The sequence below is a fragment of the Neovison vison genome, chromosome 2 (assembly GCF_020171115.1).
Source record: "Neovison vison isolate M4711 chromosome 2, ASM_NN_V1, whole genome shotgun sequence".
In the NCBI taxonomy this organism is placed as follows: domain Eukaryota; kingdom Metazoa; phylum Chordata; class Mammalia; order Carnivora; family Mustelidae; genus Neogale; species Neogale vison.
The window spans coordinates 193,642,103-193,652,023 of record NC_058092.1 but is presented as its reverse complement, the minus strand read 5'-3'; the positions used below and the strand labels follow the sequence as shown (position 1 = coordinate 193,652,023).

Genomic DNA, 9,921 nt, shown 5'->3' with positions numbered 1-9,921 from the left:
CAGGGTTGTTTCTTATGTTTTGTCCATTCTTATGTGTGGCTCATAATACAGCAGTGCTCTTCAGCATGGTTCCTGGACCAGCAGTATCAGCATCACCTGGGAACTTGTTAGAAATGCAAATTCTCAGGGCCCATGTCAGTCTTATTGAATTATACATTCTGGGTGTAGGCCACAGCAATCCAAGTGTTAACAAATCCTTTAATGGGGTGATCCTGATCACACCCACAATTTGGGAACCATACTCACAGGGGTCAACTCAGGACAGTTTGTCATTGCTTTTAAGATCAAAAGCCAACCTATTTTAACTTGGGAAGTCTGTGATAAAATTGATCATACTTGATTGTACTCACTGAAGAGAGATTTCACATCTTCCTTTCAGTTTCTGTTTATTGAAATATCTTTCCATAACTTTTAATTTAATCAAGGTTTATATTCTAAGTTACTTTCTCTCTCCCTACTATAAACTTCCCTCCTACAGATTCTAAATTTTCTTGTGTTTGTGACCACACAGAATTGAAATACATGCAGAGGGTAACTATTGTAGAGCCTAGAAGAATTAACAAGAATACCCATTTTCATTTTATTTCTTATTCCTCTAAAATTAAAAAAGCTGGATACCATGTCAGGACATTTGCCAGAAGAGCACACAACCCATACAAGTGCCATCAGTGCAATTCAAGTAATATGTAATGAAGAAAACTGGATTCTACATACCAAAACTCATCTGCTGTCTTGATTATTTTCCATCTGAAGGACCAATGAGTCCTTGTACATATTACTTCAAAAGTAGATTTAAAAAAACACATGAAATCACAAACATAATTGTGAAGGTTCTGATGTAAATGAGCTCTATAACAGCTTCTCTAATTTGTGCACTTAAACCACGTTTATTTTAATATGACAGGCTTCTAAAAAATCAGGGCATATTTTATAGTTGATTACATGAAGAGAGCCACACACATGTACACACACACATACATACATACACTCAATTAAACAGAAGGCAATAAATAAAGGACAAAGTGGGGGCTAAAATTAGTTTTTTTGTAAATCAATTTCGATAAAAATGCTATCTTCTCCAAGCAGGAAATCTAATTAAAAAATTAATAAATTCCACTAAACAAAGTTACATATAGGATGTGAGAAAGAAGAACCTACATTTTAAAAATGTGATCTAAAATTGTTCACAGATGATAATCAGAAAAATGAAGAGATGCCAAAAATGACCAAGACCTTTGTTAGCTACCATGATGAGCAAAATTCCAAATGTGTCATGGAATGACTAGAATGCATTATATCTGTGTAGGTGGGAAAAGGTTGGGGAATAATGCCAAGAAACATGAATTAGCTCTCATAACTCATTCTATTGTACTGAGTGGGAGTAAGTAAAAACTTTCTTCTGAGCCTTCTTTTTTGAACAAACACCGTGCCTACTTGTTCATCTTCTTCCTAATCTCCATTTCAAATTCCTTTCCTTTCTTATTTTGTTAGATGATTACATGGCAACTATACATTACGGTATTTTTTATACCAAGTATGCAACCAGACCCGTCCCATCCTGCTCTCCATTCTAAGCTCAGCTTGGTTAGTAGTATCTCTCACCGCACAGTCAGGCCAGATGGCATCATAAACAAACTTCTCATTAATTCCTCACACTCACATTTCACTTTCAAGTTACCACGTCTTGTTAGCCATTTCCTCAAAATAATCCTCCAACGTGTTGCCTCCTTTCTACAGCAATTGGCATTTTGTCTTTGTTGGAACCTTATGAAAGTGAAGCTTATTATCCTCCATTGTATCAGAATGTTACAATGTTACAATGCTAATCCATATGAGCCAGAGCTGTGGCCTTCAGAAGAAAATCTTCATATGTCTCAATTCTTTGTAGCTTCTTGTAGTCATGTAGCTTCTGATAGTTCCTGGGGAAGACATATAGAAAAGAATCTTCAAGAGGAGAGTGCTTTTTTCCCCCTTCTTTTTCTTTTTCTTGCTGGTTAAAATATGAGCAGATAGCAACAGCTAGAGTTGACCCTGTGGCACATGAAGTAGTCTCAGGAATGACCCATCAGGCCGGGTGGAACAACAGGGGTAAAACTTGTGGTCCTGACAGTATGAAGAGCCCTTCTGACCCTCTGCCCACAACCTAGAGACTTACCAAATATGAGAAAAAAATTCATTTATCTTGATTAATGTGATTATTTTGTATATTTTTGTTATTGAAGCCATACCTAATCCTAAAATAAATACCCTCAACTTTTGCTTGCTTGGAAGAGTTTTTAATATCCTACCTGATCTGATACTCCATTCCAGAACAGACTTCAGATTACTGCCAACTGGAACTTCTGAAACCTGAATCCAATCATGTTTACTATTGTGGTTATTTCTGCCTATTGTCCACAAGATGAAACTTAAAATATGCAGCTGAGTGAGAGTGGGATTTATGATCAGGTCTATATCTTCCTTTACAGGCTCAATTCTTGCTACCTTCATGCTCTCTCTGCATTTTTCAGAATTTAATACATAGATTTTTCTTGAACACCTACTGAACGTCTGTCATTTCAAGCACTGATATCCCTTCCCAGTTCTATGTACCAGAACTTGCTGCTTCCTCTGCTTAAAAGTCCTTCCCTCCTTCTCTGTCCCACAAGGGCTTATATTCTGTCTTAAACAATGTGAAGTCATTCCTCAGTCTTTTCCTAGCCCGTCATATCTTCTTCTTTCTGTATTACACGGAGCATATTTTAATTGGTGATTTTTTTTTTGCCATATCACTTTAATTTTACATGTTGGCTTCCCCATTAGACTATGTCTCTTTGAAGCAGAAATAATATAAGTACCTCCAAATTCCTACTATCTAGCAGGTGCTTTAGCCTAGTAATGTCCAAAACTATTTGTGGGCCAAATAACAAATTAATTTCAGACCTAAAAGGGACAGCTTGGCCATGTGTCTTTTACTAGATGAGTAAACAGAGGTTCAGAGAGGTTGAAAAAAATAATCAAAATCATATACCTCTTTATTATAAAATCAAGATTAAGTCTGTTGTTATCTGACTCACAAATTAGTGTCCGTTTCCTCACTTCATGTCTGTTATTTTTATATCTGAATTATTTCAATTATTTCAGTAGTTAATCTTTTTCTTTTCATTTTTTTCCCAACTATGTCCCATTATGTCCATCTAATGTTAAATACATTTTTTTTCTGTCTCCTGGGATTTGACTTGTGTCCTAGAAATTAGAGCACTGTCAGAGGACAGGCTGAGAGAAAGGTTAATGGATAGAATCAGCTGTGCAAAATCTTCATAAACCTTTGTACCTCCAAAGAAAAGATAAACTGCAACAGTCTGAATTTATCTCATGTTCAACATGCACAATGTCTCATTACTTTCCTTCCCATAATAATTGAAACCCATTACTAATTGAGGTGTTAACTACCAGGCAAAGTTGAAAGCCATATCTGATCTATTTCAGTGATGTTGAAAATGTTCACAAAGGAAAAAAGAAAAGTGGTTTCTTTATTTTGTCCCTGCAAAATATTCACACCTTTGCTTTTGGAAGAAGGAAAGAACCACAGAGTTGCCATCTTCATTGTAAAAGAAATCAATCAATCTTTTGGACCACATGTTTAGTGTTATGAGGAAGATGTGACTAGAGCTACAATTTCTAATCTCCTCTAAACAAAGCTCCTCCTCCCCCCTTCACATGCAGCAACTTCTTGATGTTTTCTCTGAGTTGAGAATATTTCATAAATAAGGAAAAAGAAAGGAAGAAATGTAGCAGTCATGTTTAAGAAGTTCTAGATTAGAGAAAGATACTATTTTCTTTGGTGACCTTCACAGAAGAGAGATGGGCAATATACTTATTTAATCCTTGTTTTGCACAACACACCTTAAAACTTACTTTAAAAAACTTACTTAACTTCATTCAAATCCCACAAATACCTCTTTGCTATCTCCTTTGTACAAATGAGAAAACCATGACATGAAGAGGATATATATCAACAAGGGCAAACATTTCTTGGGCATTTACTGCACCAAGCAATCCCCTATGTTGTTTTAAGTATGATCTCATTTTCTTTGCACAGAAGCCATACAATATAGATGTTACTATTACTGCTTAACAGATAATATAAAGATTAAGCAATCTGGAAAATTTCACATAGATACTAAATGAGGGATTAAAATTGAAGCCCATAGCTTCACTTTTGACTCCCAAATCAAAAAAACTCTCTTTAGGAGGAAAAATAAAATAATGCTTCCATGTGGATTACAGAGTCTTGTCAGTCACAGACCTGCAAGGTTGAGATGGTAAAACACTTGAACATGACTTCCAGCTTGAGAAAATTGGCAAAAAGCATAAACATTTATAATGTACTAGATAGTGGTCTGGGCCCTGACCAGGGGAATCTATTAGAAATTCAAATTTCAGGTCCACACCCACAGATGTATTGTTAATAAGTTTACTGGAGTGCCCCCCAGTAAACTGTGGTCTAAGAAGTTCTGGCTGATGTTTTCTAAAGCATGGGAATCACACTGCCCATTTGACCTTATCAGACCTGCCTCAAAGCCCCTCAACACAGGCCCTAATACCTTAGAAGACACTTTAATGATTTCCTCATTTGGGACTCTAGGACTATGAGGGGGACATTTGCTCTTCATGCATAAATTTAATAATCTTAGCTTGGCCCATAGAGATTTTTTTTCTGGTGGTTTCATGGGAGATCAACTGTCAACACATTGGATTGAGATAAAGCTAACGTGTGACAACCTCAGAGGAATTGGGCCATGGATTAAATATCTCAATCTCTCTCTTCTTCAACCCTCTGATATGCTGCCAGTGCCTTTCACTGGCCAAAGTCAGCCAGAAAAGAAATGGCAGGAGAATTTATAAAGTAGTCCATAAAAGTCACTCTCGTAGCCCTTACAATGAAGGTGATACTGGTGAAAAGTGAATGTGGAGGAAAAAACTGAAGAAAGCTACCAATATTCCCCAACTTACCCCTCAACATACACTAACTTCTTTTATCCAGAATAAGAAAACTTGTGTCAGTCATACAGGGAACACCGAGGGACCCCATCAGTTACCACATAATAAATAGCATATCACCTAAGTTGTCATACTGCTACCTCGAGCCTAAAATATTAGTCACTTCTAGTCCTTTTCAATAAGATACTTAGGATAAAATGAAGAAAACAGAAACAAAAAGGCATGGCTTTTTTTTTGTTTTCACTTCTGTAGCTAGTCATGGGGTGTAGGATGATAATTATAGCTTCCTTTTTCAAGGGGATTCCATGACTTCCTTACTTTTTTCAGCATTCTGGCTGGGTGGAATTTTTTAAAATGAAGCTTTGTTCCTGAGGTATTTGGGAATTCCATGGATCTGTGTTTACCAAACTGCTGAAGCTTACCAATGTTCAAGATTATTGGGAAGGGAATATTAGAGGTGTGCAGTAAGTCTCCCAATCTTCATGCTGAATCATCTTTTCACCCATTGGTTACCTTTGGAAATCAAATTTAATCATTCTGGCCCTAGAGTAATCTCCTTTTCATCCCTGTTGAATGAACAACATGAAAAACCTAAATACCTAACAAGTATGTTTAGTTTCCAGTTATAATCATAACTGTTTTCTAGAGAAAGTATTATTTTCCTAGGTACTCAAAGACTTCCAAATTCATTGATTCCCCAGGTTGATTGTACAAGAGTTAAAAATTCTTTCAGTAGGTTACTAGTATAATAACCACCTCCATTTGGTTACTGGACCTGTGTATCCTAACCAAAAGGATTTGATTCCAAATATTGGATGCTGATTCAAAGCAAATACTTCATACTTCTGGAAAGAATTCCAACACTGCTGGGATGTTCCTATCAACTAGAAATACGACCGCGCTGTATTGATTCAACTACTTCTTTGCATCTGAGTACATGGTAACACTAGTGAATCTCATGTGAATGAATTTATCCTTGCATGTCATGCAGGCAGAGCTGTGTAGATTACCATGGTGGTGACTAAGGCATTCAGGAAATCCATGATAGGGGCACTGGCAAAAGGATCAGGTCAGGGGAGGCATTTTCACACCTGGAGTATATCTGAAGGAAACATCACCGCCATTCCCAGGATGGAAGGGATTTAATGTCACCAACCTACTAGCTGGTTTCCCCAGGAAATTTTCTCATATGGGGGCTGGCAAGCGGGTGCTCAGTTGGCCTCTGGCTTTGAAGGTTAGGCAATAAGTGAATTTTTTTTTTTTTGCTAGGAATTTCAAATCACTTGTTTTATTTTCCTGTATTGGAAATTTTACGTTTACTTAAAATCTTACAGTATAACAGAAACAGACATGTTAGTCCATTCTGCCTCTGTATAAACAAATATTTTCAGAGTTTACTCCTGGTATTTTCTTCAAATTGCCCACACAAAACTGCTTTGAGAGAACGTTTTAAACTAGACTGGTAATTTAAAAACAAGTGCAAACTAACGTGAAAACAAAGAACTTTCCTCTCTTTCAGGACAAATGTTTAATGTGAAGTTATCCTCTTCCAACACCTTTGGTCTTAATTCTGGGTGAACCAGGACGGTCACTTCCTGTCTTGTTCAATGATTCTCTTACCACAATCTTGTTCAGAGGGTACCTCTCCTGTGTACAGCATCACAGTCTCTAACAGAAGGAGCCTTAAAAGGCCCCCCTTCTTATTTCCCCATCTGTCTTCTGATTTCTGCAGTCTCCTTGCACACTTTCTCATAGCGATAGCCACAAAGGATGTGTTTCAGTTTCAGGTGACCACATTCAGGACAAACATCAATATCGTTCTTAACTTTAATAATTTTCTGAGGGTTTCTTCTCCTACAGCGGTTAACTTCAATGCTGCGTCTGTTCTTCGGAGCTGCCATCCAAAAGATACTATCTGAAAGCCTGGGAATCTCCTTACTTCCGTTGGTATCATTTGCTGGTTCTGAAAATACAGCTGGACCTTGGACTGCTAATGCCACTCCCCACAGAGGACTGGGTAAACCTGGCCCTGTCTGCTGAAGTTTCCACTGTAGCAGTTTCCAACAGCCAGAGGAGTCCCCGGGCAGCGGGCCAGGGTGGAAAGACGAGCACCAGCATGGCCGATGCCATCTTCCTCACCGCCCGAAGCAATAAGTGAATTTTATAATCAAATCAGCTTTTTTAAGGAAAAACCCACTTTGTAGACCCCTGCACAGCCACTACCCTTGCCACAATGATAACCTTGGAAATTTTCTTATTAAAAAAGCACTACAAATGCTGGGGGTAGAAATCCTACTTATATCCATAAGACAAGTAATATTATGTGTTAAAAGAAAATTCTCCATAATTTATCTACATATCTAGGATCATCTTTTGTTTGTAAGCTACAGAGAGTGCCTCTCTTTGGGTCAGAGAACAGATCTGTTTCCTGGTCAGGAGAATACAGGTAATGTCTTCCCTTGGAGACAATATTTGCTAGCAATGCCATTAAAGGATTAGGGGTTTCTTAAGCACTATGTGCATGATGCCTGCATCACACTAATGAGAATTTGGGTCAAAAGGAACCAATGCAGACATGAAGCTCCTGCTACATACATCTTGTGCCACGAATAATAAACTCTAAGTCAGTTTTCACTTTTTGTCTCCTTACTGGTCAGATCTATGAACATATGGCAAACCAAACTAGCAACTCCAGGAGATGCATCTGCTTTGGGTCTGTTTGATCAATTGAACTGATTATTGTCTTGCTTACAGGGCAGCCTTCTGGTGGGATGTTATATAACATCATACTGTCAATATTGTCTCTGGTGCTTGTTCTTTGTAGGTTGAAGGTAAGTATGGAGAATGTTGTAACAGAATCTCTTCCCTGATATTGATCAGTGTAATGAGACCCCAGAGTAAAAGAACTCAAGGGTTGTTCTTAGCCATAACAAATAGAAAGTTGCAAGCCACGAAGGTAGAGAAGCAATTAGTCTCTTGATCATAGAGACCTATGTTATTTAATGTGTTAAATTTGGCTAAGCTTTATCAACGTAGCCCAGATTTATATATATTTTTTTTCCTCCAAGTTGGGAGGAAAAAGACCATATTTGGAAAGAAGGTTCAGCTTCATCCATTGGGTCAAACTTCCCATCTCCTATTTTAGACACGCTTTCCCTACCACTTCTCTTCTCTTAGAAGAATCTTAGCAAAGTTAGACCCTTAACACCACAACTCTACAAACATAATCATGTTCAGGGATGATGAACATATTTTTCCAAAAAAATTATAAGAAATAAGTAACTCCTTCAAAACTTTCAAAAATGAGTTTCCATCTCTGTTCTGTTTAACTTCTGTTCTACTCTATAGGATTGCATATTTTTGTAGAAAGACTGTAGTTAATACTGTGCCTAAGTGCTACAGTTTCTTGATTTTTCAGTCTTCCATACTAGATTTATCCTAAATCAATCTAAGCCAATAATATAATAATTTGTATAATCATGATGCCACCACATGGCTAAGACTACCGCTGTGCCATCCTGTATCCTTCTCAGCCTTTTCTTAAGGTTTCTGTAACTAAGTATCACAAACTGAGAGGTATAAACAATAGAAAAATATTCTTTCACAGTTCTAGAGGCTTTAAGTCCAGAACCAAGGTGTCAACAAAGCCATGCTCCCTTGGGTATTTTGGATGATCTCCTTCCTTGTCTCATCCAGCTTCTGGTGGTGGCCAGTGATCCTTGGATCATCCTTGGCTTATAGACATGTCACTCAAATCGCTGCCTCTGCCATCACACAGCACTCCCTTGTGTGTCTATGCCTTCAGAGGGTACTTTTTCTCTTCTTTTTTGTTCTTTTTTTTTTTAATTTTGTTTATTTATTTGAGAGAGAGAGAGAGAGAACGAGAGAAAGTGCATGCAAACTGGGGAAGGTGCAGAGGGAAAGGGATAAGCAGACTCTGCACTGAGCACTGAACCTGATCTGGGGTTCTATCTCATGAGCTTGAGATCATGACCTGAGCTGAAATCAGAGTCAACTGCTTAACCAACTGAACCACCCAGTCACCCCACTTTTTCTCTTCTTATAAGGACATCAGTCACAGCCATATTGGATCAGGACTCACTCTAATGACCTCATCTTATTGATTACATCTGCAAAGTTATTATTTCTTAGTAAGATGACATTCACAGATACCAGGGGTTAAGGTTTCAACATCTCTTTTTTATGGTCACAATTTAAACAATAACACCTTTTAACAAAGAGATGAACAATGTGTTCTTCAAATACATAAGCTGCCTGGTTAGGAAAGAAAAAATCCTCACATTCTGTAATTTATTTAAAGACACTATTTACAAAGGTGTGGCAGCACTATGGGAATCAAAAACGGTACACCTAACAACAGCTTAAATTTGTTACTCCCTATAGGACTCTACCGGTAGGAGGAGAGTACAGTAACTGAAATCCAGAGGGAGCAGCCATGTGGAGAGAGTACTCTGACAGTTGCTTTAGTCTTTGGCAAAGAGATTCACCTAGCCTGTTATTCCCCTCAGGATGGAATTTGGGGAGTCAATATCTAGATCATTCATCTAATGTTCTGCCATTACCTCCTTTGGGTCAAACCCAACTGTTGGTACACATGACATAGTACAGGGAGTTGATTTGGAGGGACTCAGAAAATACCCAAAGAACCTTGCTGAATCACAGTTCACAAAATAAAGAACATAATAGATCACAATTTTTAAAATTCAAAAAAGTTTCAAGGAGAGTCCAATTATTAGGTTATAAACTGGTCAGCATCATAAATAGATAATAAACATTTTTGGTAATATTTTTAGAAAAGAGGTTAATCTTGTCTGACATTTAAAGGTAAATCCATTTAATTATGCTATTTGGTTTGCAGGATTTTTTCCTATGTATCCACTGGATATGGTATATGTATTATACAAAGATATTTATAAA

At 37.5% G+C, this 9,921-nt stretch overlaps 1 pseudogene; it reads right to left on the bottom strand.

The window, feature by feature from the left end:
* Window positions 1-6,524: 6,524 nt before the first annotated feature.
* Window positions 6,525-7,113, bottom strand: LOC122898930 (annotated as a pseudogene).
* Window positions 7,114-9,921: the final 2,808 nt, after the last annotated feature.